Genomic DNA, 25,326 nt, shown 5'->3' on the forward strand with positions numbered 1-25,326 from the left:
AGTTGCAGAAGGTATGAGGTAGAAAAGGCAGAAGACTACTTGATTAAGCCCTCATCCCATACTAAATAGGGAGTTGGCAATGGGTCAGCTTCCAGTAACTCAAGTAGTCTCAACCCTAATAGAAGGTCGCTTAGCCGGCTCAGCTCCCAGGCACATTGCTAGGTCCAAGTGACGGCCGGTTGCCATTCTCTACTGCCGCCAGCAGGGGCAGTGTTGGGCCTCCAGGCCAGGGCTCTTCTGGCCCCCAGGAAATTCTCAGTTCCCTTCTGGTCCTACTTCCGTTCCTACGGGAGAACTTCCGGGAGCAACAGAAATAAGGGTGATCCAGCTACCAACTCTCTCTGGTTTGTCCAGGTACTTGATTCTCAGTTCAGAAACAAATGTCATTGGATGTTGAATTCTGGTGCCAGTTTAATTTTTTTCTTTTCCTTTCTGCACAGAAAGCATCCTCCGTTACTAACGGTTTCCTGGATTCCGTTGGGAAGGCGGCCATCATGAGAGAACCGTTCCCGGACAGGTAACGTGTCTTCACTTTTCAGAGGGTTTTGATATTTTTATATAGCACTAGTATTATTTTTATTTCCTATAGATCCCAAATATGTATCAGGCTAATGAAATACTTTAAATTCTCAGTAACTGGCCAGGCATGGTGACACACTCCTCCCAGCTACTGAGGAGGCTGAGGCAGGAAGGTCACAAGTACTATGCCAGGCTGGTCCATTAATTTAGTGAGACCCAGTCTTTAGAGAGGAGGGTGGGACTCGGGAGGTAGTTTAGTAGTTGAGCGTGCGGAGGCCCAAGGTTAAACCTCCCATTTGGAAAAACATTCAGTATCTGTCAGCACATCATTTTTGAATTTTTATAAATAAAGAGGTCTTTTATTTGATTGACAATAGCGACAAAGCTAAGCAAGGGCAAAAAGCCAGAAGTGCACATGAAAATAAGAAAGCCAAAAATACATTTAAAAATGTAGAAAGAGGGGCTGGGGATTTAGCTTAGTGGTTCTGCAGTCTGCCTTGCAAATGCAAATACCTGAGTTCAATCCTAAGTACCAGAAAAAATCTAGATAGATAATGAGATAGATAGATGGATGTGCATTAAAGCAGTATGAAAACGTTCACAGGCAAAACATGAGTGGTGTTATAGTTCTTGATCTGACGCTAATGTTGAAAAGGTTGAGAACTTGTTAAAATTCTTGCTCAAAAAATGAAGTGACTCTTGTGTTACCTACACAGATTATTTTATGCCTACAGTCCTATATTTATAGAATACGTAATAATGTCTTGCTTTGGAAAACATGTTCTGTTGCTGAAATGATTTATAGAAACAGTGTATATACATCACAACTATTTCAGGAAAAGGAAAGTGAACGTGAGTGAAAATAATAGGAATGTTTACATGTAGGTATTTAATAGAAGTATTTTTGATAGTCAATTATGAAATGATATAGTCTGACAAATTAACTCGATAAAATGCATATATAATATATAATAATAAGTATTAACTGACATTTAATATAAATACACTATATATTTAGTAGAAGTTAAACAAGATGCGACTTTCATGTGTTGACAACAGAGTTGGGAAGGAGTAGGAATGATCCTTTTTGGTCCCTTTATGAGTGTGTATAAAACTTCATAACAAAACCTCCTTTATTTGTTCTCTCTTTTCAAATATTTTTTTTAAGTATTGTTGCTTGAAATCAAGTAAGTTGATTAAGCCTAATTTCCCTTTGCCTCTCAGTTGTCTTAGGTATATATTTTTCTCTGATTGCAAAAAACGTTGTTTACAATTTGATAAGTGGTGCAAATTATATATTTTATATCTAAGATAATATGTGTGATTTTTTACTTCCAAGATCCAGCCTTTCAGAATGAAGTAAGAGGAACAAGTCATCTTTGTACACATCCACATAATTTTCCTCTTCATGCTCTTGTTCCCTTTGGGTAGTTTTCCATCAAAGATGTTTTCTCTTCAGTCTGAAGAATTTCTTGTACGATTATGTGTTACTGTTTGAATAGGAACAGATATTCTCAAGTTTGTTTCATCTTGCTGTCAGTCTGGAAAGATAGTATTTGGGTTAATGAATACTATGTTGACTATTTTTAATTTTTATTTCAGTATTAGAAAGGTGCAGATCCATTTTCACCATTTCTCCAAGTGTGATTTGAAACAGTAACTGTCAAATTTCAGAGACATCAGGTAATGTACTTTAATTTTCCTAAGCATTTCATGGGTATACATCACCAATATTCTTTGTATTCTTTGTATTTCACACAGATATTCAATATATAGCTTTGGAACACAATAAAAGTATAATAGCTATTTAATCCATCCAATTTTAATGCATTTATAGAAAGAAAATTTGTCAAAAGTAAAATGAAAAGTCTCATGAAAAAATTTTTTCCAGAAGCCCAAATATTCAATTTTTATTTCTTAGTCAGATATGTTCAAATGTCTTCACTCGTGAATAAAGTAAGCGACATATTTTCCAAGCAAAATATTAACATAATTTGTTTTAATTGTTAATTTGATGCAATTTTTGACATGTATGAGAAGTTGTATGAGAACAGATGCAATTTTGCTCAAACAAAATGAAGTGATACACAGGCAAAATATTTCAAATCTACAATAATTATATAATATTCATCAGCATTCAAGTGTGGCAAATGCCTCCTAATTTGAACTGATTTATATAAACAGTACATATTAGGCAATCTGTATACTTTTTTGTGAAAATGAAAATATATGTATGGGCTTTGTACATGTGACGATTTTGGTATTTCACATATTCACAAAATGATAGAATATTTAACCAATCATACATCAAACAATTCTGAAAAGACATGAAAACAAGAACAATATATTTCTGTTTTTCTGTAGCAAGGGCTATGGCCATGATCTTTCATCTGGCAGGGATGCAATAGCATTCAGGGAAGTTGGGAAACTGTAGTAGAAAACATGGAAGGCTTTGAGGATACCCTGGTAGCATGTTTTTGGCTCAGTGAAGATAGTCAGAGACCAGGTAGAAGTGGAACCTTGTATAAGATTGACTAGGGGGCATATTTGGTCCCCTCCAAGTTTGAAACAGGGTCCACAGTGAAGAACGTTGGCAGTTATTGACCAAGTGCTCGCTGTCGGAGCCGGGTCACTGTAGAATTTGTGGTTTGGCTTCCTTGTCTTCTTGCTACATGAGCAGTTGTTATTTATGTTCTGTTCATTCTCGGTCTCTCTATTGTTCCTTACAGGAGATACAGAAGTAAGTGTACATGGAAAATGAATATATTTAATGTGATTGATGAATATAACATGTAAAACAGGAAGCTTTACTTTTTATCATGATACCACATTATTGAGAGAGAAAAAGTGGTAGTGGGTTTTGAGAAATTAAAGTGGTATTTTTAAGCAAATTTAAATTTTTTCCTACCAGTTATAAATGGTAATTTTTCTTCTAGGACTATATTCAACAAAACTACTCACAAATAGGCATAAAGTTTTGGTTAATAAATGGTGAAAGGTCTGTTTTTTTGTTTTAGATTGTACTTGAAGGGCAAGGGGTGAGATAGGGTCTTTCTATGCAGTGTAGGCTGGCCTTGAACTCACTGTGTAGCCCTCGCAGGCCTCAGACTCATGGCCATCCACCTTCTGCCTCAGCCTCCCCAGTGCTGGGATTACAGGCATGAGCCACTATGCCCAGCTGAAAGGTGTGTTTTTCAGTAAATTGTGTTGTACTCATACATACTTACAGAGCCTATGTTTGATTAATATTACTGATAAAGAAAAACATTTTGTTTCACATGTATGTGTATGTATATAAACGCATCACATATGTGAATGAACCCAGGACCTCACTCGTGTTAGACAAGTGCTCTACCACTAAGCCACAGCCCTGGTCCTTCTGTTTGTGAAGTTAGCATTCACCTTGGACATTTATCTTCTTATGCCTAACTTTTTAAGGTGTAAAATTTTCTTTAAAGCCAAATAATCTTCTGAAGTGTGGATCATCTTCATCTTTCTTTGTTTAATATATTTCTGTTAAATGTTTTCATTGATTGTCCAGTCCCCAGCATGTACTAGGTATAGACTATGAGATGGAAGTACATTACAGCAAACAAATAAATGTGGCATATGTCAGAGCGTTGAAGTTTGGTAGGAATTTTTAGAGTTCCATTAGTAGCTGGGCATGGTAGCACACACTTATAATCCCAGCACAGGAAGGCTGAGGTAGGAGGATCACAAGTTTAAGTCCCTCCTGGGCACTTTAGCAAGACTTTATTTCAAAACAATAAACAGGCCTGGGAATGTAGCTCAGTGTGACAGTCCTGTGCTCAATCCACAGTACCAAATAAAGGAGCTGCATTAGTAATTAAAGTATTACTTATACCTCTTTGTGGTAGGATTACTGGTTGATCTAGCGATTGGCATATGGATCCTTTACTTTTCTTCATCTCCTTAGAATAAAGAAAATATCAATTCATATACATGCAACTTTACAAGAAGAAAATTTCATTTCTCTTTTTTTGTAGTTTTTGCCCTATGTATTATTTAGGCAGTATATTGAGAAATTTATATTGATAATTTATTTGTACATTTACTATTTAAATGAAACAATTGTATATAGTTAAATGTGGGTGATTTTTGCAATGAGGTATTATATATAAAATACTACTTAGCAATATTTAATTAGAAATATTTTTTAGGCTGTGTGTGTGTGTGTGTGTATGTGTGTGTGTTTGTGTGGTGTAAGGGTTAAACTCAGTCCTTCATACTGATCTATTTCCCTTGCTTTTTATATTTTTTGAATCAGGGTCTCCTTCAATTATCTAGGTTTGGCTAGCGCTTGCCATCTTCCTGCTTCAGGCTTCCAGAGTGCTGGAATTACAGGCATTCACCACCACAGCTGGCTGTCAGTTTTCTTTTAATGTAGTTTTCACTTGAAATTTTCCTCCACATATTGTTTACATAGAACTATATAGCTTGATTTCCACATTTAATTTTTTTCCTCATTTCTCTTTGTTGTTGATTTCCAATTTCAGTTTATTGTGTCAAAGAACATATTTCATTTTATTTCATTGTTTTTATTTTATTGAGATTTCTTCTGTGGCCTGTTATGTGGTTTTTGCTGGAAATATTCCAGGTATACCCACAAAGAATGTATTTTCTACAGTTATTTGGTGAAATATTCTGTGGAGTTCTGCTAGGTGTGCTTGATTTTATCATGTTCATATTATACATTAGCATTTTAAAATTTTTCTGCCTAGATGTTTTATCCCTTTGGAGTGTGAGCTAGCTATGTGAGATGATGGGTGTGTGATCATTTCACAGTGTATGCAATTATCAAGCGTTGTACACTTTAAATATGTGCAGATTTACTTGTTGGTTATACTTTAGTAGCACTGGATAGAAATGTTTTTAAGGTGATTTATTGAAGTTTCCATATATTATGGTTGAGCTGTCTTTTTTCCCTCCTCCATTTGGTTATTTTTGCTTGAAATATGTTGGAGCTCTGTTGTTAGTATATATCCATTTATAATTTTATGTCTTTGTGATCAGTTGACTGTATTTATTCTCATAAACACTTTTTTGTACCAGGGATCGAACTCAGGACCTTGTGCTTGCAAGGCAGACGCATCACCCCTGAGCTAAATCCCTAGCCTTGTCATCAACATTAAATAACATTTTTAGAAAAATGATCAATTTCTCTGATATTAAAAATCATTCCTATTTTCTTATGTTTGATTTCGTATATACTTTTTCTATTCTTTCAGTGTACTTGCATGTTGAATATAATGTGTTTTATGTGAAGTGCTGATATTTGTATCTTATTTTTTATTTAGTCTAAAATTATTTTTCTTGAATTGCTTAATCCATTCACATTTAATATTATTCTTGATGTTGGATTTATGTCCACCAGTTTGCTTTTGCTTGGACTCGTGATTATTTTTGTCTTATGTTTCTCATTAAATACGTTTTCATTGAATAATTTTGTTACATTTTAGTGTCTTCGATCGTTTTTCCATGCTTTTGTATTATTAGAGAGATTTATGTGTCTGATTTACAGATTTAATGTATTACAAAGTGCTTCAGATTGACACTAAATTAATCTATAAATCTGTTCAGTTGATCCATGTGTATCTAGTAAGATACAGAACAGTCCCATGGTACTCCTGCATGTTGGTATTTTATATATATATTTTAGTGTCTTCGATCGTTTTTCCATGCTTTTGTATTATTAGAGAGATTTATGTGTCTGATTTACAGATTTAATGTATTACAAAGTGCTTCAGATTGACACTAAATTAATCTATAAATCTGTTCAGTTGATCCATGTGTATCTAGTAAGATACAGAACAGTCCCATGGTACTCCTGCATGTTGGTATTTTATATATATATTAAGAATGTAGGAAAGTGAAATGCATTCATAGATTTCATATTATTTCGTATAAAAATTCTTACCCACTATTTATCATTGCCTTTCTTGCTATGAATTTGTGTTCCTTGCTTTTTTTTTTTTTTTCTTTTTTTTGCAGCACTGGAAATTGAACCCAGGGCTGCATGCTTTCTAGGAATGCACTCTACCACAGTGCTATGTGCTTTCATCCCTATCTGTTTTCATTTTCTATTTTTATTTATTTATTTTTTGTTTTTGTTTTTGGTACCAGGGATCGAACTTGGGTCCTTTTGCTTGTCATTTTCTATTTTTCTTTTGACACATGGTAATGCTAGGTCCCTAAGATTCCTTGAGTGTCCTGGAAGTTGTGATATTCCTGCCTCAACTTCTTGTGTAGCTAGAATTACAGGTGTGTGCTGTAAGACTCAAAGTCTCATTTTCACTCCACGGAGCATGAACAGCCAAAAAGGCCTCCACAATGTTGGGTCCGAAAACCCAGCGAGGCTCCGGGAGCTATTTGGAGTCCTATATGCCTCACTTATCTACATGTCAAATTCTTCCCCTCTGTTTGGGAAGTTTTCTGTCATTAATTCTGTGAACAGCTTTTTAAAGTCACTTGCATTTTCTCCTGCTACTTTGTGGATTCCTATCAATCATGTTATTCTTCTTTGCATCACCTAGGAGTTTCTGGATATCTGTTTGAATCTGTTTTATGGATTCCATTTCTTTCCTATGTTGGGCATTCATTGTTTCCATTTCTTTCTTATGCTGGTCCTTCATGGCTTCTATTATGGTCCTGAGCTCATCTATTTTTTTCTCAGTTTCTGTTCTAGAATCTTGAATCATGACTTTCATTTTGCTCATCATCTCTGTGGTTATCTGGGAAATTATTTCAGTTTTGAATTTTTCTAGAGCCTGATTGATCTGTTTTGTTACTTCCTGTGCTGTGAGTTCTGAGTGTCCTGAAGGTTCACTATCAGACTTTTCGTCCTCCTTTGCCCTACTGTTTGCCATTGGTGAACTGTAAGTCTGTCTTTGTGTCTTGGTTAAGTGTTTTCTCATTTTTATTTTTGCTGTTGGCTTGTCCTTCATTCAATCTCTGGGTTATTAAATCTTCTTGATATCATTGCAGTATAGCCCCCGAGTCTCTAATGACTCATAGACATTCTCACTTTCACAATATCAGAGAAAACAACTCATCCAATCAATCCCTATCCCTTGTCCCAATCGATACAATCAGCAACACAACAGGATCAGTCACCTACTGAAAATTGACCACTTCTGGTAGTCATCAATGCATCACCCCCCAATCATGTGAATTAAATTAAAATCAAGAAGCAGCCCAAAATATGTTTGCAGTGGACAAACTCCTCAACATGGTATATTTACTATTTGGGATGGAGGCCTAGACCTAATTAGGATGAGAAGAGTAAACAAGTAAAAGAACTGGAGAAGGTTTCAAGTGAAGCCGGAGGACACAGAATGACCACACAATCTTTAGGAAATGGTAAAACTCAAAAGGGATAGACAGAGTGCAAGTATAAGGACAAGAATATATCCCCTTAACAGTTATAGGGGCTCACTTTCCCTTGAAACTACTGACCTTTGAGTGAGGCTCAATGATGGAAAAAAAAGAACATTAATAAAAAATTAAAAAATGATAAAAGAATAAATCTGAATTAGGGCAGGAGCAGGAACAGAAAAGGAGGTGAGGGCCAATATGGTGGAGCAAGAGACTGAGTTTGTGAAACAGGACAGAAAAAAGAATTTACAGAGTGGAATGAAGAAAAGAAAGAAAAGGACACAAAAATGACTTTGAAGGGCCTCTTTCAGACTATATTTCTGCTGTCATCATACACATCGTATGCAGCCATGTGCATAACCAAATCCACCTATCTCATCTAGTCACAGGCAGAATCCCGTGACACAGACTGACCTCAGGCCACAAGGACCAACTTGAGCTCCCCAACCTCCTGCAGGGTTGAACAGTTGAGACAGTTCTATCACAGGTTTCTCCTGCCCCTTCTTTATAGATGTTCATATTTGGGACCTCTAAAAATCACCCTTTATAGCCAGCTATGTCTTTGTGGAGTAGGTCCATGGACTGGCACATTCAGGGGATCTGGGGGGAGGGGGAGTTTGGCTCGGCAGCGCCTGTGCAACTACCCTCCTGGGGCTGGGGCAGCGATGTCGGCGCCCCCAACAAAGGGCGCAGCTACCCAGACCCTTCCAACATCATATTAAATGGCCAAAAACTGAAAACTTTCGTGTTAAAATCAGGAACAAGACAAGGATGCCCACTATCACCACTCCTCTTTGATATAGTTCTGGAAACATTAGCCATAGCAATTAGACAAGAGAAAGAAATTAAAGCAATAAAGAAAGGGAAGGAAGAAGTTAAACTGTCATTATTTGCTGACGATATGATACTCTAAATTGAAGACCCAAAAAACTCCGTCAAAAGACTTCTAGACTTAATTGACAGATTCAGTAGAGTAGCTGGATACAAGGTGAACACCCAAAAATCAATAGCCTTCTTGTACACAAATAACAGACTCACTGAGAGAGAAAATAGGGAAACAATTCCTTTCATAATAGCATCCAAAACAATGAAGTATCTAGGAATCAACCTAACAAAAGAAGCAAAAGACCTCTACACTGAAAACTACAGTACTCTGAAAAAAGAAATCGAAGAGGATATAAAAAAAATGGAAAGATATCCCCTGCTTCTGGGTAGGAAGAATCAACATAGTGAAAATGGCCATACTACCAAAACTGCTGTACAGATTCAGTGCAATGCCAATTGAAATTCCAACACTATATTTCACAGAACTAGAAAGGAGAATGCAAAAATTCATTTGGAACCATAAGAGACCTAGAATAGCAAAAGCCATCTTAGGCAACAGACACATGGCAGCAGGTATAACAATTCCCAATTTGAAACTATACTACAAAGCCACCGTGATAAAAGCAGCATGGTACTGGCAAAGAAACAGACCTGAAGATCAGTGGAACACATTGGAAGACACGAAAACAAATCCAGATGTACTCAGCTACCTCATCTTTGACAAAGGCGCTGACCATCCTCAGTGGAGGAAAGATAGCCTCTTTAATAAATGGTGTTTGAAAAACCTGCTACAAATTAAAAGTGGAACCTTATCTTTCACCATGCACTAAATTAAAATCCAAGTGGATGAAAGATCTAAATATTAAAACAGAAACACTAAATTTTCTGGAAGATAAGTTAGGCCGAACTCTTGAAGACATTGGCATAGGAAAAGACTTTATGAATACATGCTAAGTAGCATGAGAACTAGCAGAAAGAATCAACAAGTGGGATCTCATCTTATTAAAAAGCTTCTGCACTGCAAAAGAAACCATCAACAGAAGTAAGAGACAACCTACAATGTGGGAAAAACTTTTTACGAGCTGCTCCTCAGACAAAAGACTATTATCTAGAATATATAAAGAACTCAAAACAACCAGCCCCCCCCAAATATAAAGACCCGATTCAAAAATGGGCATCTGAAATGAACAGACATTTCACAGACAAAGAAATAAAAGCAGCAAGTAAATATATGAAAAAATGTTCCACATCACTGGTCATTCGAGAGATGCAGATGAAAACAACACTGAGATTCCACCTCACCCCACAAAGAATGGCTGCAATCAAGAAATCAAACAATAACAAATGTTGGCGGGGTTGTGGGGAGAAAGGAACCCTTCTCCATTGTTGGTGGGAGTGCAGACTGGTACAACCACTATGGAAATCAATATGGAGATACCTCAAAGAGCTGGGAGTAGAGGTTCCGTTTGACCCAGCCATCCCTCTGCTGGGTATCTTTCCAAGAGAACTAAAAGAATCATACCACAGTGATATATGCGCACCCATGTTTATAGCGGCACAGTTTGTAATACCTAAAACTTGGAAACAGCCCATTTGCCCATCAGTTGGAGACTGGATAAAGAAGATGTGGTTTTTCTATAAAATGGAATATTACTCAGCCATAAAGAATGAGAAATTAGATCCATTCATAGGAAAATGGATATATATTGAGGTTATACTCCTAAGTGAAATAAATAAGTCACACATGTGTAAATACCAAATAGTTTCCCTGGTGTAAATATTGAATAGTTTCTCTGGTGTGAATAAACTGTAATAGTACACAAGATCCTAATGAGATAACTGACATTGTGAAATGGGAAGCAAGGGGCTAAAGGTGTAGGGAAGGTGAGATGGGTAGGGTAAGGGTAATAAGGGAAAAGAAAAAAGATGTGAGAAAATGAAAAGATGGAAATAAAGTGTTTGTAAATGGGGAGGGGAGGAGGGGGTGAAGGGAGGGCAGGGACAAGGGGAAAAAATGAGAACCAAGACTTGTCATGTAGAGGTACAAGATCCCAACAATGAATGTAACTGTACTGTATCCCTAAAATGTACCAATAAATTCAATTATTTAATAAAAAAAAAACTCGGTACCTAGTACTTGCAAGACAGATGGTTGAACCACTGAGCTAAATCTCTGGCTGGCATTGGTGTTTTGATTGAAATTGCCTTAAATCTCTATACCAGTTTTGGAAGTGTGGCCATTTTGACAAGTTTGGTTCTGCCTTTCCAGGAACAAAAGATGTCTTTGCATTTTCTGATGTCCTCTTACATCTCTGTTTTTCATATTATTGTAGTTTTTGTTGCAGAGGTCTTTCACTTACTTGGTTAGGTTAATACCAATTTTATTTTTCTTGACACTGTTGTGAAAGTTATTATTCTCCTAATTTCTTACTGGGTGAGTTCATTATTCTTGTGGAAAAACGCTATTGATTTCCTTGTGTTGACTTTGTATTCTACTTGACTACTTAATTTGGTTATTAATTCCTGAGATCTTTCGGTGGAATTATTTGGGTCTTCTTTGTAGAGGACCATGTCACTGGAGGTACTGTGATTTGACTCCTTCCTTTCCTGCACATATCACATTTGTTTCTTTCACTTCCCTGAGTGCTCTGGGTATTGAGTAATTTATTTAAAAAGAGTGGTGATAGTAGACATATTTCTTTTGTCTCTGATTTTAGAGGTAAAGCTTTCCAATTTTCACTGTTTAATAGGATGTTGGCAGTAGGTTTATAATAAATAGCTTTTATCACATTGAGATAAAGCCCTTCTGAACCTATTTTCTTTCTTTTTTTAATCTTACTGAATTTATTGGTAGTTTTTAAGTATGCTCTGCAGTTACCTTCATCATTGGGTTCTTCTACCCTTACATGACAGATCTTGGTCCTCATTTATTCCCCATACCCCTCCACTCCCATCACCCCTGCCCCTCCCCTATTTACAAAGACTTTGTTTCCATTTTCTCCTCTTTTCATATTTTTTCTTTTCCTTATTTCCTTTTGCCTTCCCACTTTCCCTACACCTTTAGCTCTTTTCTTCCTATTTCACATTTTCAGTTATACAATTTGTATACAGCTATAAAATTTACACTTTTAGTTTTTCACACCAGAGAAACTATTTGGTATTTACAAATGTGTGTCTTATTTATTTCACTTGAGTATGGCCTCAATATGCATTCATTGTCCTATGAATGACTATTTTCTCATTCTGTATGGCCGAGTAGTGCTCCATTTTATAGAAAAAACACATCTTCTTTATCCATTCTCCAACTGATGGGAAATTGGGCTGTTGCTGAGATACAGCTATTACAAATTGTGCCACTATAAACATGGGTGCACATATATCACTGTGGTATGATTCTTTAAATTCTGTTGGAAAGCTACCCAGTAGAGGGCTAGCTGGGTCAAATGGAACCTCTAATCATAGTTCTTTGAGGTATCTCCACATTAATTTCCACAGTGGTTTCACCAGTCTGCATTCCCACCAACCATGGGGAAGGGTTCCTTTCTCCTAACAGCCCGGCCAGTATTTGTTATTGGTTGATTTCTTGATAGAATGCATTCTTTTCTGGAGTGAGGTGGAATCTCAGTGTTGTTTTCATCTGCATCTCTCCAAGGACCAGTGATGTGAACATTTTTTCATATATTTATTTTCCACTTTTACCTCTTTGAGAAATGTCTGTTCATTTCAGATGCCCATTTTTGAATTAAGTCTTTATATTTGGGAGGCCTGATTTTTTTGAGTTCTTTATATATTCTAGGTAATAGTCCTTTGTCTGAGGAGCAGCTGGTAAAACTTTTTTCCTGCGTTGTAGATTATCTCTTAGCTATGTTGTTGGTTTCTTTTCTTTTCTTTCTTTCTTTCTTTCTTTCTTTTTTTTTTTTGTTGTTATTTTTTGTTTTTTGAGACAGGGTCTCACTATGTAGTTGAGACTGAACTGGAACTCACTATGTAGCCCAGGTTGGTCTTGAACTCCCAGCGATCCTCCTGCCTCAGCCTTCCAAGTTCTGGGATTACAGGTGTGCACCACCAAGTCTGGAAGTTGATAGTTGCTTTTGCAGTGCAGAAGCTTTTTAATATGATGAGATCCCAGTTGTTGGCTCTTTGTGGTAGTTCCCATGCTACTGAGGATTTGTTCATAAAGTCTTTTCCCATGGCAATGTCTTCGAGAATTCTCCCTAACTTATCTTCCAGCAAATTTAGAGTTTCTGTTTTTCATATTTACATCTTTAATCCACTTGGATTTTAGGTTAGTGCATGATGAAAGATAAAGTTCTAGTTTTAATCTTTGGCAGGTTGAAATCATTTCTCCAGCACCATTTATTAAAGAGCCTATCTTTCCTCCACTGAGGGTGGCTTTTTGTCAAAGATGATGTACCTGAGTACATCTGGAGTTGTCTCCATATCTTTCAGTCTATTCCACTGATCCTCAGGTCTTTTTTTCTATAAATAGTAATAATTACTGGAAGTTTTATCATTATTAAGATCCGGATATTTGTTACAAAAATAAGTACTATTTTTTACACTAAATGAGCAGAGAATATTTTTGCTAGAAATGAATGAAGGAGATTTTTATTTTGAGGCAGAGCCTCAGTGAAGTCACTAAATTGCCCTGGCTGGCCTGGAACTTGCCAAGGAAATAAATGTTCTCATTGGCCTAGATTGAATATTAGTGGGTAAGTAGAATGAGTACATTTCCATAGAACAAAGAAGGAACCTTGGAATTAATTAATTTCATATAATGTAATTCCCAAGTAAGAATGGGCACTGTCATGTCATTATATCATATTTCTTTTTTGTTCACTTTTTCAGTCAAATTGGTTAATGTAGTATATTCCATATTTTTTGTGCATTGCATTAGATTTGTAAAAGAGTGATGTTACTATCACTTGTAATTTGATTACTGGTACTAGTTTCTACCATTTAGAGAATCAGTAGAACAAAAACAGTGGCAGTCACAGAAAGCACATTGATCAGCAGAATACCATAGTTTGTTTTATCAGTAAATATAACCCACTCTCAGTATCAAAGGGTATTCTATTATCAGGAAAACATTGTGATATCAAATTCCACATAGCTACAGGCTTAAAGCTACCATCATTGGCTTTGCTGAAGTGGCATCTGATGGAAAGTTATGAGGTCAGAATGCCAAAGCCCTGGGGGCTGTGAATTTAGCTCAGTGGTTCGGCCACCTGCCTTGGAAATGCAAGGTCCCGAGTTCAATCCTTGGTACAAAAATAAATACATTAATAAAATAAAACAGAATGCCTGGGCATTGGTAATATTGAGCAGCACTATGAAGAGATGAGTATTACTGAAGAAGAAATTTCTGAGTGCTCACTGTGCCTGAGGTTCCATGGTAAGAACTTAAGGGAGAATTCAGTTTCGTTTTCACAGATCCTAACAGAAGGATATTATATGTTTAATGAGGTTACTGGGGTTTAAGAAGTACATAATTGGCTGTGACAAATCAGGGAAGTGAGAATTAGATCATAATATTTTCTTGCTTCTGTGGTTCTCGGGACTGAACCCAGGGCCTTGGCACTAAGGTACATCTGCAGCCTTCTTATGTCTTTTTAAGTTTTGAGACAGGGCCTTGCTGGGTCACAAAGTTGCCCAGGCTGGCTTGACCTTGCAATCCTACTTCATCCTCCCAGAATGAGACCCCACATCTGGCAGGCCTTGAAACTCTAAGTTCCAGGTTGCTGTCTTTACACCTTCATTGTAGAGTCAGTTCACACATGGACTTTTCTCAATTGTGAAAAAAGTGGATAATTATGTTATGGCTTAAAATCCTGTTAGTTGTGTAGAAGTTTGTTCTCCCTTTATTCTTCCTTCTCCCTTGGCGTATCTCTTCCTCTGCCTTTTTCTTTATTACCATCTTAATAATTGGTGTTTATGAATGATGAAACCTGTGTATTCTCTACAAAGTGAGATTTGCATACATAATCATTTTTAAATGACAGTAGTTTAAAAATTGAAATAAAACTGTTTGCTCTGGTGTTATGGCAGCTATAGCATGATTCTCTCTCAGTACATTGTGATGAGAATCAAACTGGCCAAGAGAGATTAAAACCTAAAATCAGTATAGAAGTCTATTTGAAAAAAAGATTTCTTTTTAAGTTAGAAGAAATCATGAGAAGTAATATGAGCAGAGGTTTTCCTTTAAAACTATTATTTTTAATGCAAAGGCATTAAAATTTGTGGTGCATTTAAAAATTTAGGTGTGTGCACGTTAGAAATATTGCCATTGCAAATGTTTAGTAAATGATCTTTTTGCAGATAAAACTCTTACATCAAGCAAAATATGCAATTTCCTATTATTCATCTATTTCTCTGAGCCAGAGTAAGAGACTATGCCATAAGGCACTCTTGTTATTATACTAGAGCTGCTTGCTTCTTTCTAGCCATCACATGCAGGCTCCTACTTTGTATGGGAAGAAGGCCCCTCCTTCAGGACAGCCTGCATCACCTTTTCCGGGAAGTTGTCAGGGAGGGAGTGTCACTCCTCAGGCTCAACAGGATTCAATTGTGCTTTAAGAACAAGTCTTGTGGCCCAGGGTGGTGGCCGGATTCCTGCTCTGTTGGGCTGGAGGATGTTGTCATACAGCTGATTAGCTCTAGTTTTCCTCTCACATGTCCACTGCTTTACCACCATGCTGCCCACTTTGTGCTCAAAAGCAACTATGGAATGTGACCAAGCAACCTACGTGGAGCCCTCCTGGAAAATATTATGCCTGTCTGTGCTGCCTCCGTGTCTTTCTCCTTGCTTCTAATGAGCTGCTACATGTGGGGCGCCAGTGAGCTGTGAGCACATGGTTTCTCCATGGGGCCTCCTGGTTACAAGATGTGCACACCCACTCGGGCACTGCTCACTGCCAATGGCAAGCAAGGTGCTGTTTGTCCTGAGCCAGAGTAAGAGACTGCCATGAGGTGCTATTGTTATGTTGCTAGAGCTCTTCACTTCTCTCCAGCTGTCACAGGCAGGGTGTTACTTTCTGTGGGAAGAAGGCACCTCCTTCAGGACAGCCTGCATCACCTTTTCTGGGACGTTGTCAGGGAGAGAGTGTCACTCCTCAGGCTCAACAGGATTCAATTGTTCTTCAAGACCAAGTCTTGTGGCCCAGGGTGGTGCCTGGATTCCTGCTCTGTTGGGTGGACGATGTTGTCATACAGCTGACTAGCTCTTGTTTTTCTCCTTCATGTCCACTGCTCTACCAACATGCTGCCCACTTTGTGCTCAAAAGGAATTGTGGAATGTGGCCAAATGCCCTAGGCAGACCCCTCCTGAAAAATATTTTGCCTGGCTGTTCCACCACAGTACTTTTGTGGCCACAGTCCAACATGGCTGTTACAGAGAAAGAGATGCTTTCTGGAGTGTGGGGGTGTCAGAGTTGGAACACGGAGGCATTGTTGTTGTGAGGACACCAAGCTGAGTTTGCTAGGATCGGTGCTACCTCCTACCAGAGTTGAGTGTAAGATCTCTCGTGCCCATGTTGGAGGTTCTCAGGAGAGGCCATGCCAGGTGATCCATTGCTCTTGGCCAAGAAAGCCTCTGTTCTGCTGTACTGGGAGTTTGAATTTTCCAGCATGATTTATCCCATTCTTTGTATAGGGGCTGGAATTTTGACATGGTCTGTTAGGTATGAAGGGGACAGAGGCTTATCCTTTGCTGGGCACCTGGTGTGGGGTTGGCAGTCCACTACACTGTGGGCCAGTTTGCCAGTGACTTGGGCCCTTGGCACCCTGCCATTCATTCCTGGAGAGGAAATCCATTGCAAGGGATCCTTTCCCAAATTATAGTTGATTTCTGGGTTGGGAAGCATGAGTATCCTTGGGTTCAGTAGGCTGCCCTTCTTTTAGAATTACAGCTTGACCTTGAACTAATGCATGCACTTGGATTGCTGGTCTTCCCCACATTGGGGGAGCTGGGCTTGCAGTGTGCTGGTCCTTTGTTGACCTAGAGTGGGAATGCTGGGCCTGGAACCCCAATTGCATTCCCATACTCTGAGTGGGGATTTGTCTGCCAAGTTCTCACTTGGCTTTGGTTCCAGAACTCCCTGGTCTGAACGCACTAGTCTCTCAAAGTCATAGCATGTATGAGAAAAGGACTGGGGACATTGTGTAAAGGCAGGACGGTGCCACCGCTGACACACTCATCCACATCGACTACCTTTGGTGCGTGCTGTGCCTGTCCCTAATTTGGGACCCATCTTCTCTTTTGCCATTCAGTCATGGTCTTGCTCGCTGTTTGCTTTGTGTTCTGGATGCCAGTAGAGGCCCTTCAAGCACGTGCTGGCACACAGCCCACTGGCTCCCATGTCGTTTCCTGACTCCGAGTTGGGGGTTCTCTTCCTATAAACAGGAGTTCTGTCCCACACCATCCCAGATGTGAGGACACACATGTCCCACGAGATCCCGCTGTCAGAAATTGACAGGTTCCACTCTGGGAAGACAGGATAGTGATTTCCAAACACAGCCCTCTGAATATCTCTTTGTCTGCTGAGTATGACCATCTGTGGAAGGCCTTCCCTTCTTCTGCATGTCAGTCATGGGGCCGTTGGAATATTTTCCTGAGTTCTTGGCAGCAGAACAGACCGCGTTCACAACCCCATCCTCAAAGGCCACTGACTCCATTTCCAGTTCTGCATCTCTGGGGACATGCTACGGCACTGCAGGCCTGTGTGGGTGAATCCATGACACAGACTGTGTTTGTGCAGCCTTCCTCACGGCTACAGGAGGCTTTGGCATGGCAGAATTTTATTTACTATCTCTTGGATTGAATTGTGGCCTGTTGGCTGTTGTCTTCTGTTGGAGGATGCATGGCAGCACTTTTCTCATTGTGAAACACCTTCTGCTTTATAGCCTCGAGTGGTCTTTATTGTAGTTCTTTAGAGCTCAAGCTCACAGGATTGCCAGAGTATTTCTTGGGGCCATGTTGAATAACGCACTCCTCGCTGTGCCTGAGTGGCTTGTGGACTGCTGCTTCTGGAAGAAATGGGATCCATTTTCTTTTCAGTGATCTGGCCTGTGTGCAGCTCAGTCAGGCTGAACAGGAGCACGCAAGCACCATGTTAGCCCCTTGTTAGTGCCATGGGAAATAAGCTGCCATTTGGTACGAGACAGATAACAAGCATATGGCCATAGGCTCTCATAATTCTTTGACTCTAGCTACAAAAATGCTCCTGGCTGTGTAATTTCCATGTTGCCACTTTGAAGTAACAATAGAAGGTTTTGCTGTACATATGAATACAGACATATATAACATATGTGTGCCGAGTGAATGCATGTGTAGATTCATGCTGATGTGAAGATGGGTTGCTAAGGGATATGGAGTTAGATCACAGAAAATGCACAGTAGACAGTGAAGGAATCCGAGGTGTAATATGTACACTTTTAGCTACAGTAAAATTGTAGAGAAAAATATATTAGCAGATACTTAGTACGGTAGATAAGTGAGCTCAACTTAGCCACTGCATATTAGTCCTAAGGATTTCTTTTAAAACATTTTTTTTTTTTTTAGTTGCAGGCTGATCCAAATTAATTGGAAAGACCATCAGTGTCAAACTCAAATTTTGATGTATTCATTTGTTTTAAGCATAGCCCCAATGAGCATATTTCAGGCCATTGCAGCTCAGCTGCTTTTCATACCTTGTGAAACTATGCTCAGTATGTGCTATGCATAAGTGAGATAATCCCAGGGCTGAGTATACTCAATGCCAACATTGTCCTTTGAAGATCTCTGATGCAGAGACTCTGCCTTGCAACTGAGTGACATTACCTGAACCTGTAATCCACTCCCCATTTCTTGCTACCCTCCAGGCATCACCTTGGCCACTTGTCCTACAGTCACACAGCCTTGGGATAGTCTTGTGCTGTGAGGGACCTCCCCCACATGCAAACCTATCAATGCACCATCCAAATAAATTTATATTTGCAATCTTGCCATGCTTTTATCTTTTTCCTTCCTCAAATGGGATTCCCCTCCCCTCCTCTGTGGAGCCATGATGAAAGGGAGGTGTCTCAGTGGCAGGTGGCATAGAGGAAGTAAAAGATTATCCAGGGATGAGATTTAGTTCAATCTGCCAAGAAGCCCAGGGCAGCTATTTGTCATCTGAGAGCACCCAGCCTTCATGGAGACTCTGGGAGAAGAATGAGCTCCCACGCAGAGACCTCTCAGGCTTTTATTTAGTAAAGCCATTTGGGCATGGAGCTGTCCCAAGGCGGGGAAGTTTTTCTCGGGGAAAGAGGAAGCACAAGGGCCAAATCCAACATGCTTCACTTAAGTTAAACTTCTTTTTGTTTAACCATTCACTCCTCACCCCCTGTGTGTTTTTGCCCCACAGTTTAACCATTCACTCTACAGACAAGGCTCCCACAGATTAGGATTTGCAAAAGGAATTCTGAATCGGGCTCTAGTACAGACTACTCCTGCATCTTCCATGAAAGCCTGACATCTATTAGTGGTCAGTGGGCAGGGGCTCAGAGGTCCCCTGGAGTTGCTCCCCATCCCCCTCTGTCTGGAGAGTTGACCCTGATGGTAAGAGGTGAAATGTGGATGCCTGGCTTCAGCAGTCTGTTTGTGTGAATACAAGAGCTGGTAAGAGTCGAGAAGGGAAGCCTTGATTTGATTCCTTAAATATCAGTGCCCGAGGCAGCTTATGTGAGGTGTGACACCGGAAAGCATGAGGGAGTGCAAATAATGGGGAAGAGAAAGAGATAAAACCAATCTGCATTATTAAGGTGACTGCTGTGTGTTCCATTCTACATTCCAGAGAAGCAGAAAAAAATGCCCATCCTTAAAACAAGATGTTTGAGTATCTGTGTGTCTGCTTCCTTTCTGCACTGTGAGCACCGTTCCTGGATGTACTTCCCTCTTGTTTCTGGTCTGTGGTCAGATGAGGGCCTAGAATGCTTACAAGGTGATCAGAGGAGATCACGGAGCAAGATGCAGGAAGGCATGTGCTTGAGGTTGGGTCTTGCCTTCAAGTGCAGGGTGAGTCTAAGTTTGCAAGGAACTGTATGACTGAGCTCAGAGGCAGGCAAAGGAGGTATGATAATGCAGGTACCAAAGGCATCTTCCTTAAAGGTTCAGCTAAGGGCTCCTCCCAAACTTCACTGCTGCTGAATACAGACCACTCTTTCAAGAAGAAACCATTTTTTTTCAACTCACCATGATGAAATTTCAAACTCGATGAACCTGAGTTGCTGTTTGGTTGTTGTGTTGGTGCTAGCCAAATCAGACGGTTACTTCTCAGTTCTATGTTTGGGAGTTGTTGGTACACAAGTGTATTTACATCAAGGGGCTGAATGGAGTAACTGGAGGATGTGGGGAGAGGAGGAGGAGAGGGAGAGAGGTAAGGTGGGGAGAGAGGGAGAGAGGGAGAATAAGATGGAGAGAGAAAGTCAATGTGAAGGACCTTTTGCTGATTTGATAACTTTTAAGGAACTCATAACAATGAAAAGGTAATAAACAAAATATTGCTTTTGTTACATATTCTGTATGCTTTATTCATTCCAAAATATTGAGTTGAAGACAATAAGGTAGATTTAAAAGAATGTAGAAAATGTTAAAAATGTCTAAGGTACATGATTGGAAAAAACTGTCTGCAGCCCAGTCTCCGGCCTCAGTCTCCCCGGTGCTGGGACTGCAGGTGTGTGCCACCACACCCGGCTTTGTTTGATTTCAGTTTGAAAGGTTATGGAGGTCTTTATTTCAATGCACTCTGAGCTTGATCTCACTGCTAAATTTCCAAAATGTCTGTCAAGTGTATTGTAAAATGTTCCTCTGAACATATCCACGAATACATACCACAGGCCGTGTAGCAGCAGCAATGGTGGAGGCAGCAAAAGTCAACCTGTTGAATGTCTCGTGTGTTGAGAAGTGTGGTGGGTAAGCACTGTATGCTCTGTGTGACAGCAGTCAGAGGAGAACAGCCTTTCTGCTCCAGTTTCAGAGGTAGGGACCTGGGGGGCAGAGTGGAGTAACCAGCCATGAGCATACTGGCAGTGGCTCTCTAGGGAAACCAGCTGTGCCCTGCCCAGATCAGACCCTTGGCAATGCATACAGCAGGAGAGATATGCACTGCTGGTATCTAGAGATTAGGGTTGAGTGTGCTCCTGTTCAACCTGCAGAGCCCCAGCATAAAGGCCACCCCCAAGAAAGTGCCTGGCCCCAACTGGCAATAGTACCAAGTGTGAGAGGCCTGCTTGTGGCCAGGGTAGAAATGACATGTTTGTATGGTTGTTTACTATTTGATTTTCCACAGTGGCAAAGCTAGAATTTAAGCACAGCTGGTTTGCCCCCAAGTCCATTAAGTAAGAACACTGGAATTGCTTCCAGTCATTAAAGAATCTGAATTGGAGCTACAGGAACTGACAGGAAAATGTCATGTGTATGTCTATCATATATAGTATCAAGTGCAGGATTATTTGTATGCGTGATTTCATTTCTGTCAAAAATGTGTGGGATAATAAAATAATTATTCAAAATCATTCATTCTTTCATGCATTTATGTATTTCACAGCAGCACTGGAAATCGAACCTAGGGCCACTCTAGCCCTGAGCTATACCCCTAGACCTTTCTATTTTTTACTTTGAGAAAGAGTCTCACCAAATTGCTTAGGCTGACCTCAAACTTCTGAATGTCCTGTCTCTGCTTTCCTGGTAACTGGGATTCCAGTTATGCAAGTCCGAGCCTGGCAAACCAAAGAATTTTGTCTCTAGCAGTTAATGGTGGACCTATCTGTAAGATGGAATTAGATGGCACTGTGTGTGTGTGTGTGTGTGTGTGTGTGTGTGTTTGTGTGTGTGGTCAAGTCAGTGTCATACATTTTTCTTATTTAATTAAGAAATAAATATATATTTTTATGTAAAACCAGTTGTACTGAAATATGTGTGTATTGTGGAATGGCTAAGCCAAGGTACTTATGTACATTACTGCACATTCTTGGCATATTTTTGAGAAGGATAAAATCCACTCCATTAGCCATTTTCAGGAATACTTCTTATCACTGTAGCCACATGTTGTGTAATAGATCTTTACAGCTTATTTCTTCTAAGGAAAATTTTGTGTCATTTGGCCATTGTCTCCCCTATCCAATAACTGCAGTAACCACTGTTTCCCTCTCTACTTCTATGAGTTCCACATAGCTAGATTCCACTGTACATGAGATTGTGTGGTATTCATCTTTCTGTATCTGGCTGATATCACCAAGTAGCATGAAGCCCTCTTGGAATGTCCAGGTTACAGCAAATGGCAGAATTTCAAACACTTAGAATGCCTTGTTCGTGAGTGCATATTAGTTATACAGAACAGTGGGTTGTGTCCAGGCGTATTCCCACACGTTACAGTTTTTAAATTATTTTCATTCCCATTACTCTTCTTACCATTTTTCTTCCTTCTTTTATTGCATTGCTCTTCTCTCTCCCATCTAATTTTATGCTCCCCCTCTTTTCCCCTTTCTCTGCCTCTCTCCCTCCCGCTTTCCAATAAGCCGTGCATAGGACCGTGTGTGTGTTGCCAACTCCTCCATGTTGTTCACAGAAAAACAGTCGGTACTGAGCACTGCCCCAGTCCCAGGGGGAAGATGGAATTTTGCATAGTTGTTCCACCTTCCTTGGTTTAATGTGATGGGAAGCAAAACCATTAGGATGAGAATGAAAAACTGAGTAAATCCTGCATTCATTAAGAGTGGTGCATTTCATGTATGATGTGGTGGTCTAGGCCTGTAATCCCAGTGCTCTGAGAGGCCGAGGCAGGAGGATCACAAGATGGAGCCTAGATTGGGCAACTTAGTGAGACCCTGTCCCAAAATAAAAACTATAAATAAAACATACTGGGGATATAGTTCATTGGTCAAACCCCATGGGTTCAATTTCCTTTTCTATACATACACAGTGCCACAAAATGACACACATGGTGTGTTTCACTGCGGAAAGTTCACATCCAAAAGAAAACCACTAAAATCCATTTTAATGCCTAGTTAGTGTTGTGCTTCCTGAAATAATTACTGTAACCTGTACCATTGCATGCAATTTATGTGTATCAAGAAATAAGATGGATGTGTTGAGGGGTATGGATATAGACAATGAACAGACGAATGAAAGAATGCATTGAACTCAGGCCCTTGTGCTAGGCAGTCATGGCGCCACTGAGCTAAATCTCCAGCTGCAATTGGAGAATTGATACCATTCACATGGACAATTATTACCAAAAACTGTTGACTTATTCCTGTCACTGCATTATTTTCCTGTTGATGATTCCCCTTTCTTTTACCCTCTGCTTACCTGCTCACCCTGCCTATTGCATTCATGCTATTATACTTTTTGACATTGTTGGCCTCCTTATGCCTTTCTTGGATTGTGTTGGGAATTTTTTCTTTTGGTGTTGGTGAGGTGGCCATGAATTTGTTAAGGTGCTTTATGCCATATAAAGACCTTTTTTGCCCTCCAACTTCAAATAACAGTTTTGCAGGTTCAATCAGTCTTTGAGTTGCAAGGCGTTTTCTTTTGGGGCTTGAAACCCTTCAATCCTGGCTCTACTGGCATTTAAATGTTTTTGAGAAATCTGCTGTTATTCTAATGATTTCATCTTTATAAGTGATTCATTGCACTTCTCTAACAGATTTAAAAATTCTGTCCTCTGTTGGACTCTGGGATTTGAATTGATGTGTTGTGAAGTTCTTTTCTGATGGGAACTGTTTCCAGTTGTCTAACCCTAACACCAGTAGCAGCATCTCCCTGGGGTGTCCCTGGGCGTGACTGCGACTTTGAGCGCCCACTGCCCCCAGAGTCCTCTCAGCACAGCTCTCTCCTCTGTCCTCATCGGCATCACCAGTTGGGCAACTTACAAAGGCCCTGCCTAAGGAGGAAACTCACAGTGCCTGGCATGTGCTCAGGGCAAAGACCCTGCATTCATTCCCCAGTAATAACTGAATGTGACTTTTGTCCTTTCATGTTGGCACAAATTTGACATAAAAATTGAATGGTACTTGGTGTTGTTGAGGTGGGAACTGGAAATGATTATGTAATGCATTCATTGAACGGTAAAAAGTGATGTGACTTTCTGAAAGGTACCTAGGAAATATCTGTTAAACCAATAAATACGTGAGCAAGGCACTGGAATGTATATTATGCCAATATTTATACAATTTTTCCAGGATCACTATGCATAAACATTGTTAAAATGAAGTAGATGAAGAGGAAGAGTAGGATGAAAAAACACACCTATAGTGACTAAGATAACTGAACCTAGCCTAACTCCTAGCTCATTTTGTAAATAAAGATTGATTGTAGGCAAATAAATGGAGAATCAAGTATCAGAACAAGTTACGAGGGTAGCACTCAAACAGCAGAAAAGCAGACTTTATACTGAAAGAAAAATGGTGCTGTGAATTTTAAGACAACCTAGCCGGAGAATTCAGAATCTGGGGTCAGCGGAAAAGTGAAATTATGGGCTGTTTGTACTTTCGTTTTACTCCTCGGTGTTACAATTTTATTTTGTAAGCCGGTATTTATTTTTAGGGATGAAAGTTATACAGGATATGCTAATCAGTATGTCAAGAGCCTATCTGTACTTTGATTCTATTTTCAAAAACGTTCTTCCATTTGTCCACAAGATGGCACGAAAGAACATTAAATACAGTAGCAACAAACAAAAATGAAATCTGTGGTTTACAGTGAAAAGCATTTTCCCATGTGTCCACAAGATGGCGCCAAAGCACATCAACTTTAGCCGCTAAAGAAAAAATAGATCTCTAGTTCATATTCTGAAATTTTTTTCCATTTCTCTACAGGATGGCAGCAAAAATCCATCGCATACAGCAACAAATGTCTGAGTGGCCTGAAATTGAACACTGCTCTTAATGGCACAGTTCCTTTTGTACCTCTGGCTCGCACTTGTTTTTATTAGATTGTTTTTGTTTCTGATAAAATAACTATGAATTCACTGGAACCTTGGCAAGTGAGAGATAGCACAAGTCACACACTGTGGCAATAGTCAGATGCAGGCAACATTAACAACCTGGCATTAATCTGTACTTCGAGATATGTGATAGAAAGGAGAAGCTACACATTTGTAAATCAAAATGTATCCTGCCTCAGTTCATTTATCTTCTACCATCTCTTGTTAAATTCATCTGGACTCATTTCCCTCATTTTGTTGAGAAGGTGACTTTAAATTTTTTTTTTAATTAATTAATTATTTTTTGTACCAAAAATACTACTCTGGACCTTGAATGTTTGAGGCAGGTGAAGCACCACTGAGCTAAATCCCCACACAAGATGATGATTTTTGTTTTGTTTTGTTTTTTGAGACAGGGTCTCACTATGCCGTTGATACTACCCTGGAACTCAGTATGTAGCCCAGGCTGGTCTTGAACTCACAGCATTCCTCCTGCTTCAGCCTCCGGAGTGCTGGGATTACAGGCATGCACCACTACGCCTAGCTCAGATGATGATTTTTAAAGGTCTCAAGGTGAACACGCAGTGGTTCTTTTCAAATTCATTAACTGATTTCAATTAGTCATTTAGGCTCTTGTCTTCCAACT

At 39.5% G+C, this 25,326-nt stretch overlaps 1 long non-coding RNA gene across 1 annotated transcript; it reads left to right on the top strand.

Annotated features, from left to right (window-relative positions):
* Positions 1 to 276: 276 nt before the first annotated feature.
* LOC104863424 lies at positions 277 to 25,095 on the top strand. Its single transcript, XR_780565.3, has 4 exons — positions 277 to 354; positions 441 to 517; positions 2,122 to 2,202; positions 24,574 to 25,095. It is a non-coding gene; the product is annotated as an uncharacterized LOC104863424 (long non-coding RNA).
* Positions 25,096 to 25,326: the final 231 nt, after the last annotated feature.

The sequence above is a fragment of the Fukomys damarensis genome, unplaced genomic scaffold (genome assembly GCF_012274545.1).
Source record: "Fukomys damarensis isolate Sample0158 unplaced genomic scaffold, DMR_v1.0_HiC HiC_scaffold_23, whole genome shotgun sequence".
NCBI lineage: Eukaryota > Metazoa > Chordata > Mammalia > Rodentia > Bathyergidae > Fukomys > Fukomys damarensis.